Raw genomic sequence first — 10,265 nt, 5'->3', positions numbered from 1 at the left:
GTATTCGCAAGACAAGCACAGTCAACAGTCAACAATCAACAATTAGTCGATAACAGTCGACATGAGTCGAGAAAAAAACAATGTCAAACACATATAATATTTTAAATATATATTTGGATATATAGAGTGTCCCAGATCACCCCTTTTAACACATCCCTTTTAAAATGAAAATAAATGGCTTTTATCAAAAATCGCGAACAATTTTTAAGTAAATCGGGTACGCTCTATCAAATGGTGATATTTTCAACTTCTGATTCCGACCGGAAATACGCCATCCGCATCGGAAGTCGAATTTTTTTAGAGGTACATGGTACTTTTTATTACAGATTCGAATTGTACATGAAAAAATAAGAAACTTTTGTATCAAACGTTTTTTCTGAAACGTATTTTTTTTTTTAAATATGTTTTAAATTTTTTTAACGCATTTAATGCATTCTTTCAAGCGTCAGAAACGAGAATCCATTTATTGCAGCCAAAATCTAAAAACTTTCTTTTCCAAATCTGTGGAAATTTTATAAAAGAAGAATATTTAAAACCATTTTCTTCAAATATTATATTCTCATTAAAAGAAAATCAAAAACCTATTAATGAAATTATTTTGGGATCAGAATGTGAGGAATATCTGAACGAATTAACGTTGAAAGATCACATAAACATAGTTAAAATTGTTCGAGAGAACTGTTTAACATTTTATGTGACTGCTGCAGAAGAAATTTGTAAAAGGTTACCTATAAATAATGAATTTTTATTAAAGTTACAAATTTTTCAACCATCTGTAAGTTTATTCGATAATAATAGACAAACATCATTTGATGATGTTTCTTTCGTAGCTAAAACTCTCGGCGGTTTTGATGAAGATGCTTTAAAAAAAGAATGGATTGCATTAGCATCAGACAGTGGAAGAAAAACAAAATTTTTCTAAATTAAATTTTGACAATATGTGGAAAGCAATTTTACAACGTCGGCACACGAATAATGTTCCTAAATATTCCAATTTAACGAATATTATAAATACTATTCGAACGCTTCCGAATTCTAATGCCGATCCTGAGAGAATGTTTTCTCTTTTGAACAATTTAAAAACGAAAACACGTAATAGCTTTACAACGGTTTCCGTTAATGCTATTTGTGTGTTTAAGTCCGCATTAAAAACTAGAGGAGAAACAGCTTTAAATATGCTCATTAATGAAGAGCATTTATCTTTTATGTCGGCGGATAAATTATATGCCGCTAATAAAAACAATTTAAAAGTCCATGCGGATGCTGACGTAGCAGGCCCTTCCTGCGATAAATAATTTTAAAATAAATTTTTATATATATCACTTAAAAAATAAGTGTGTAAAGATATATATATATATATATATATATATATATATATATATATATACAGGGTGAGCCATTTTAATTAACGCACGCAATTATTTCGGAAACAAAGCATTTTAGAGAAAAATGTTTCAGACAAAAGTTTTATGGTTTCGAGGGGGCCATAAGATGGTATCATTGGTTTGACACTGAAGAGTCATTTGAAGGTCACTTCAATTTTTTTAAATGGAACACCCTATATATTTTTGCACACTCTTGTAGCTTATCTCGAGAGCTTTCCAAAACACTATAATTAAGTACCTTTTCGTTAAGTACTTTTTGAGTTATGAGACTTGAAATAATTTCTTAATTTTACATAAACCGTAAAATATCTTGTAAAATATTCATTTTTCGATTATCTTACCTTAATACTTTTACGTACAAAATAATGAGAGGAATCAATTGGTCTAAAGAAAACACATAGTTGTTTTGAAGAAAAAATATGTAATTTGCAATTAACAATTCCATATTTTTTCTTAAAAACAACTATGTGTTTTCTTTACACCAATTGATTCCTCTCATTATTTTGTACGTAAAAGTATTAAGGTAAGATAATCGAAAAATGAATATTTTACAAGATATTTTACGGTTTATGTAAAATTAAGAAATTATTTCAAGCCTCATAACTCAAAAAGTACTTAACGAAAAGGTACTTAATTATAGTGTTTTGGAAAGCTCTCGAGATAAGCTACAAGAGTGTGCAAAAATATATAGGGTGTTCCATTTAAAAAAATTGAAGTGACCTTCACGTGACCTTCAAATGACTCTTCAGTGTCGAACCAATGATACCATCTTATGGCCCCCTCGAAACCATAAAACTTTTGTCTGAAACATTTTTCTCTAAAATGCTTTGTTTCCGAAATAATTGCGTGCGTTAATTAAAATGGCTCACCCTGTATATATATGTATGTATGTATGTAAGGAAATGTGAAATAATATTTTGACCTTTTATCAATTAGAAAATTGATTATATTTTATTATTTTATTATAATTTTATTTTTTATTTATATTTATTATTTATCATTATTTTATTATTTTATTTTAATTTTATTTTTATTATTATTCATTTATTAAATTTTTTACATTTCCTTTTTAACGGAAGAGACCATCACCTTCTCGCGGTTTCCGTTGAGCAACAAGATGTACGTCATACATTAATACAAAATAATAATAAAAAATACAATTCTATTAAAATAAATTTAAATATTTTATTACAATTATTTTTTTAAAGAAATTTTTTTTTAATAAAAAAGCGTACATATTGGCCGAGTGGAAAAATTTAGATAAAAATTGAGATAAAAATATGTTAGATAAAAATTTAGATAAAAATATGTAAAATTTGTTTTTGTATATGTTATATTCTCTTTTTTAAACAACATATAAACTTTTATAAAAAAGAAATCAATAGGGAAATATTATGTGTGATAATAAGTATCGCTGCGATACTTGCAACGATGCAACTTGCATCGCCAACTCGCCAGCTCGAGATTTCGAGGATCACATAGCTATTGTATTCAGAGAGGTAGGTACGATACACTAGACCTCTCAGGAGAGAAGGGGATAGAAGCTAATCTATCCGTCTTCCTCTGTAAACCGAAGATGACCGAATGTCGAGCGTACACGGATGAGAGCTTATGCCTTAGTGTGCGAAAGTGGTGGGGATACAAATCGTGCCGCCGCTGGACGCAGCGTGTGCAATCTGGTAGCCTTGCTGGTGGACGGGACGCCGGCAAACGCCTCCGGGACCGTGACCGTTCCCCTTTGCGTACGAGGCAAGAAGGTCACGCACACCTTCACGATTCTGCCCGAGATGGTGAGTGATCTCCTTCTCGGGATCGATATTCAGGCCAAATTAAGGCTGAGGGTTCCGCCAACGCCCCTGTCCGTTATCAGGGAGGGAGGTCAGTGCTGGGCCGCCAAAGGGTTGGCCAGCCAGACACCGCAGGAGCGCCGAGTGCTCCAGGATTTTTTAGAGGTGGAACTCCGGAAGTTCGAAGAAATCGGCGGACCCACCGGGAGAATCCAACATCGGATCCGTTTGAAAGACGCGACACCCATTAAGCAACGGTACTAGCCGCGGAATCCGGCCATAATCGACCGCAAAGCGGAGGAAATGCTGGAGCAAGGCATTATTGAATCCTCCGACAGCCCGTGGAGTTCACCGATAGTGGTGGTCCGGAAAAAAGACGGCAAATCCCGCTTTTGCATCGACTTCCGCCGCGTGAACGAGGTGACCCATCGCGACGCGTATCCGCTATCCCAGGTAACCGCCACCTTAGACAAATTAAGGGGGGGCCCGCTATTTATCGACTCTCGATCTCAAAAACGAATACTGGCAGGTACCACTCACGCCGGAGAGCTGACCAATTACCGCCTTTACGGTGCCCGGAAAAGGGCTTTTTCACTTCCGGGTCATGCCGTTCGGACTGCACTCGGCGCCCGCCACTTTCCAACGGCTATTAGATACTGTCCTCGGACCCGACCTCGAACCGCACGTCTTCGTGTACTTGGACGACATAATCGTCATTAGCCGCACGTTCTCGGAACATCTCGAGCTGCTCGCCGAAACCTTCCGTCGGCTCCGGGAAGCGCGTCTTCGACTGAACCCGGAGAAGTGTAAATTCTGCGTCGAGCAATTAAAATATCTGGGACACGTAGTGGGGCGGGACGGGATCAGAACTGACCCGGAAAATGTCAGCGCCGTGGCCGAATGGCCAGAGCCAACAACTATAAAGCAAATCCGCCAATTCCTCGGGATGGCGTCATGGTACCGACGGTTTATCGAAAATTTTTCAACCATAGCCGCTGACACAGTTAACGCGTAAAAACGCCCGATGGAAATGGGGGGACGAGGAGGCAATCGCGTTCCGCGCTCTCAAGGAGCGATTAATTTCCGCACCCGTACTTGCTTGCCCCGGATTTCACGCGACGTTTCTTTTTACAAACGGATGCCAGCAGTACCGGACTCGGGGCCATATTGACCCAGCGTTATGAGGAAGGCGACCGAGTTATTGCCTACGCGAGTCGAACACTCAACGCGACCGAGAGAAACTACAGCGCGACGGAGCTTGAGTGTCTCGCCGTCATATGGGGCATCCGACAGATGCGTAATTATTTGGAAGGATACGACTTCACGGTCGTAACAGATCACCAGGCCCTGAAATGGCTGCGGAAAATCGACTCGCCCACGGGACGCCTCGGGCGATGGGCCTTGGAACTGCAGCAGTACAACATGGAGGTACAATACCGCCGCGGGACCCTGAATCGCGTCGCGGACGCACTGTCGCGCCAGCCCGAGATCTGTGCCGCTCGCACCGCACGCTGTCGGTGGTATCAGCATATCCTCCGGGAGGTTAAGGACCATCCTGCCACGAGACCCGACTATAAAATCGAACAAGGGAGGCTCTACAAGCATGTGCTGCACAGCCTCGATTTTAAAGAAACACCGGAGGCACAGCAGTGGAAGATCTGCGTTCCACAACCGCTCCGAAGAAAGGTGCTCGAGAAGGCCCATGATGCCCTGACCGCCGGGCACTTGGGAATCGCCAAGACAATCGCCAGAATGGCCGAACATTATTACTGGCCAGGAATGTTCCGCGAGGCGGCGAACTATGTCAAGGCCTGCCAGAATTGCCAAAGACATAAGGCGAACCAACACCGACCAGCCGGGAAGATGCACGCGACCAACATCACACGACCGGGAACAAGTTACAGTCGATTTAGTAGGACCATTGCAACGGTCGCGCAGAGGGCATACATGGTTATTGTCCATGCAGGACAGGTTCTCAAAATGGGCCGAGTTCGTGCCTCTTCGACGTGTCACCGCCGATGCCGTAACACAGGCGATTACCAACTACGTCATCCTGAAACACGGCCGTCCAGGATCCATTCTCACAGATAACGGCACGCAACTCCGCTCAAAACAATTGGAGGAACGCTTGGCGGAGAGCGGAATTAAACACGTAATCACCCCGGCATACGCACCGCATTGCAACCCGGTGGAACGTACGAATCGTACGATCAAGACGATGATCAGTTAGTACGTAGACAAGGACCACCGCACCTGGGACGAGCACCTGCCGGAATTACAATTCGCGTACAATACGGCCGTACATGACGCAACCGGGTACACGCCCGCCTATTTAAATCATGGGAGAGAGCTCGCCTCGCCGGCCGAAACCGAGGAGCGGAATACGACGCCAGAAACACCAGACGCGATGCACCAGATATTGCAAGAGGCATACGAGCTCATGCGCATCAACCTGGCCCAGGTGTTTCAACGCCAGCGGAAATATTATGACCTGCGGCGTCGGGCCTGGAAACTACAGCTAGGGGAGCTAAAAAAGGAGCACCCCCTGTCGAAAAAAGCCGACGCTTTTAACGCAAAACTAGCACCGAAATATGGTGGGCCGTTCGAGGTAAGGAAATACGTGTCCCCCGTAATTGTCGACCTGAAGAGCAAGCGGGGAAAATGGGTTCGACACGTACATATACAAGACCTCAAGGCAACGGCCCAAAACAAAAACAATCCGGGAGAAGACGACCTCATCCCCACCGACAGCGATGACGACGCCGAATAAGCCGTGAACAACCGAATTCACGACACAAAGCAGCGAGATGTCGAACGAACACGACGATATCGTGGCAGCTATTGATGCCTACTTGGCCGAGGAGGCCGAAACGAAAGCCGCACCAGTGGAACCACCGGGGCTGCCAGCGGAGAAGCCCCGGCCGCCACGGGTCGGGACCGTGATCCAGCAGTCCGACCGGGAGAACGCCAGGAAGGCCGCCCTCCTGGCGACACCGCCTCCGCCGCCGCCGAGACGCCGTCAACCACGGCCCTATGAGCGCCGACCGCCGCCACCGGCCCGGGAGAATCGGCCGGCAGCAACATCCGCAGAGCCAGAGCCAGAGCTGCTGATGCCGATGGGCCCGATTCCTGCACCGCCGATTCGCGTCCAGGTTGAACCGGGCCTGGTGTTCGAGGTCCCGCACTTCGCGGTCCACGTATCGCACCGATACCGCCCACGCACCGCAGACGGGCAGTGGATCCTGCGGTTTAGCAGAGACGGCAAACTGCGTTACCACCGGCGCATTAGATAGGCCCGAAGATCCGGCCACGCCTCAAATTCAGGCGTTATTTAGCGGGGGAGTGATGTAACGATGCACCCCCGAATGCATCGTTTCCCGGCGAACACCGGCCGGAAGCTGCCACCCGACGAACATCGGTCGGGCAATGGCAGAGGCACTGTGCGCCCATTTTTAATTACGTAGCAAACAACCGGGCAGGGACTCTCAATTATTGAGACACTGCCGTCGGGAGCCGTTACCGGCGGCTGAGAACCCGCGTTCGGCACTCCTAACTCCCCGGGCGGATCCGAACCGTTCCGATTTTTACCGCCGCTCGGTGGGGGTAATTACCGAATACGCCGGCGCGGGTAATTAGCCAAGTATAAAACGGGCTCTCGACGGCACAACCAGGCAGATCCTTGCAATCCTCTCAAGCCGCCGAGCTAGTCAGAAGGCAAGCAAAGCAGTCTAGAGAAATCCTTGCGATAGTAACGAGGCCAGAAGGTAGTGTGAACGCTGCCTCTGCCGATCGATATCGATGCCTGTGAAATCGCCTCCGAACCGAGATCCTTATCAGGCATCGCGCCTTCACGGGGTGGAACGAGAGCCGCCTCCGAAGCTCGCTAGCGTCGCGACGCCTTCCGAAAAACCCGAAAATCCATCCGGGGAAATTTAAGGCAAATCCGAATATCAGACCGAATTTAAAGCCGAACAATTTAAAGCCGAACAGCTGAGCGATAAGAACCGCGCCAAAGAAACGCGACAAAAACGCGCCCGACGAGCCGCAAGAACGCGATAACGCGCCGATACTAGGAAACGGGCGAGTGCATCGCGCCCGGTATTAATTTATACATTTATACACGCGCACACACACACACACACACAACACCTTTGTACATTAACATTTATACACGCGCATGCACACACACACACAACATTCTTGTACATATACATTTAAACACGCGCATACACACACACAACACATTTGTACATATACACCAGAAACAATAAATACATTATTTCACACACACATCCACGTCACCGAATTATTGATTCCGCCACCTGGATCCGTCGGCTATCCGTATAATTCAGATTACGCGGTACACGAAAAACCGTACGTTACAGTAGTAATATTGTTACGTTGTAATACAGTTTCAAATTGTTTAAATTTTTCATTAACGAGATAGGTATTCTCGCATAATCAATTGTGCATATGATCGATACAATTTTCAAAATTAAATAAATGTAATAATGTTTGTGGTTTCATATACAAAGAATTTTCGCATAATGTGAGTTTTACAATTTTTGATTGATGCAAAATATGCATTTCGATCGTTAGATCTCCAATCCTTAATGGAGGAGCAGTCGATTGTAGAAAACAGTCAATGTCTGCTTGCTTCTGCATCAACAAATTCCACGTCGAAAAAGGCAACACTATTTGATTGCCTCGATTATCACCGAGAATCAGCTCCACGTACGATACAGCTCCAACGCTTATTTCAATGTCCAAATACGACATCGGCGTTAGAGCGTATCTTCTTCCAAGTATGCGAGCCGCACGACGAAGCTGAATGCTATATAAATAAAAATAATTAGACCACAATATTAAAAAATTAATAAAAAATTTTTTTTAAATAATCAAATCTTACGTGTCGCATTTTGGCTTCTTACACGGTGGAGTTTCACCGTTTCGAATCGGAACGTAAAAATTCATATTGATTTCTTCGGTGAGCCTTTCACACGCGCGATTGATGCAATACTGATCGTGTTAGAATTATTATTAATTCAAATAGTATCGCAAATTGCGATGTAGAGGGGATTGCTGACGCAACATTTTAATTTCCTCTAAAATTTTGTCACGCCGATGTACGGCTGCGATGATATCATCATCCCCAGAACAAAGATTTAGCTGAATATAACAAAAATTTTCAAGCGCCGATGTACGGCTGCAATCACGTTAGATTTTTCAAATGTACATGACAAAACGTGAAAAAAAGTAACCGCCAAGGTTAAAACGTACATCACCCCTAGACAAAGATTTAACTGAATGCGCTAAAATCGAGCGCAGATGTACGGCTGCTCCTGATGCAATCACATTAGATTTTTCAAATGTACGTGACAAATCGTGAAAAAAATAACCGCCAACGTTAAAATGCGCATCACCCCTAGACAAATATTTAGCTGAATGCGTTAAAATCAAGCGCCGATGTACGGCTGCTCCTGATGCGATCACGTTAGATTTTTTCAAATGTACGTGACAAAACGCGAAATTATCAAGGTTAAATTGCACACGCTATTCCAGGGAATTTTTTTTTAAGATGAAATCATTCTAGAATGTTCGATGATAAAACAATGCAGGAGAATATAAATCATGATAAAGAGGCACACCCCGCCAGTATTTTCGCTAAAGTACATCAGAACAGTCATTGGAAAGCGCTTTTCGCAAGTGTGTTACAATATGGAGGAACAAAGTTTGCAATCCAATTTGGTGAATTCATTGGAAGACTACATTGTGTGGGAGCAATGATGTGATCAATACATCGAGTCGTTGGAAGAGAAAAGTCGAATCAAACGACCGCGATTATCGATCGGAAATCGACAATCGCTGATTGCTCGGGTCGCGCGCCTCGAGGGTTTGAAAAATTCTTTACGCGGACGTTTCGTACACGCGGGTGCCGGATGTAGCGCGCTTCAAAATGGACTTGTGTGGCGCGAGATTGATACGGCGTTCGAGAGTCCCGTATTGACTGGTGCGGTGATAAACTATAATCACATCGAACCTCGCCAATTTCTCGATGATGCCAAAGACATTGTGTTAGAACATGTGAAGTACGTTATGAAAAAACACTATAATGTGAAAGTGAACACTATATTTAACGGTGAATTTGTGTCGGGTGATAAACGCGCAAATAAAAGTATCAATACGAGAAACTATGAACTCTTTCGCACATCCGATTTACGCGAGTGGTACGAACGGCGCGTTATCGAACCCACTTGGCGTCCTTGGAAGAGTTTCAGGAACGCGACAGCGGGTGGGCATTGTCGCGAATACTTAATTTGAATATAAATATAAATAAGTATAATCCTATGCGCGCGGGATGTCATATCATATTGCCGCGGGAGATTATGATGAAAAGAGCGGTGATTAATGTGCAATCAAAAGACAATGCGTGTTTCGCGTGGGCAGTGGTCGTCGCCCTATATCCCGCCGAAAGGAATGCGGAACGGGAATCCTCGTATCCGCATTACGCGACAATGCTGAATCTCAGGGACATTGAGTTTCCAGTGACTGTGAATCAGATTAAGAAATTTGAACTTGTTAACGACGTTTCAATCAATGTGTACAGCATCGAAAACGAGGGAATTGTTCCGATATTGTCTTACGGAACAAAAGCGGGATAAGTATGTGAATCTGCTATACGTGGAAGACGGCAACAACGTCGGACATTTCGCGTGGATCAAGAACTTATCCCGGCTCGTGAGCTCGCAACTGAGCAGAAAGGACCATAAGAAATATATCTGCGACCGGTAAGTTTAATTTATATAATTTAAATAATTATAAGTTATATAACAAATTGTTCAAATCTTAATTAAAAAATGTTTTTCTTTTACAGATGCCTGCATTATTTTAGTTCAGACGACAAATTGCAGTCACATACGGTCGACTGCGGAAAGATGAATGACTGTGCGATCCGATTACCGAGCGATAAGGACAAGTGGCTCGAGTTTAACAACTTTAATCGGATGGAGCGGCTTCCGTTCATCGTGTACGTCGATTTGGAATGCGTTTTGACCAAGACTGAGGAAGAGAAGAACGCGTATCAACACCATCG

Source organism: Camponotus vicinus, unplaced genomic scaffold (assembly GCF_025532165.1).
Source record: "Camponotus vicinus isolate PSW18456_S1 unplaced genomic scaffold, iyCamVici1.0 SCAF_14, whole genome shotgun sequence".
Taxonomy (NCBI): Eukaryota; Metazoa; Arthropoda; class Insecta; order Hymenoptera; family Formicidae; genus Camponotus; species Camponotus vicinus.
Note: the sequence above shows the minus strand (reverse complement) of the source record.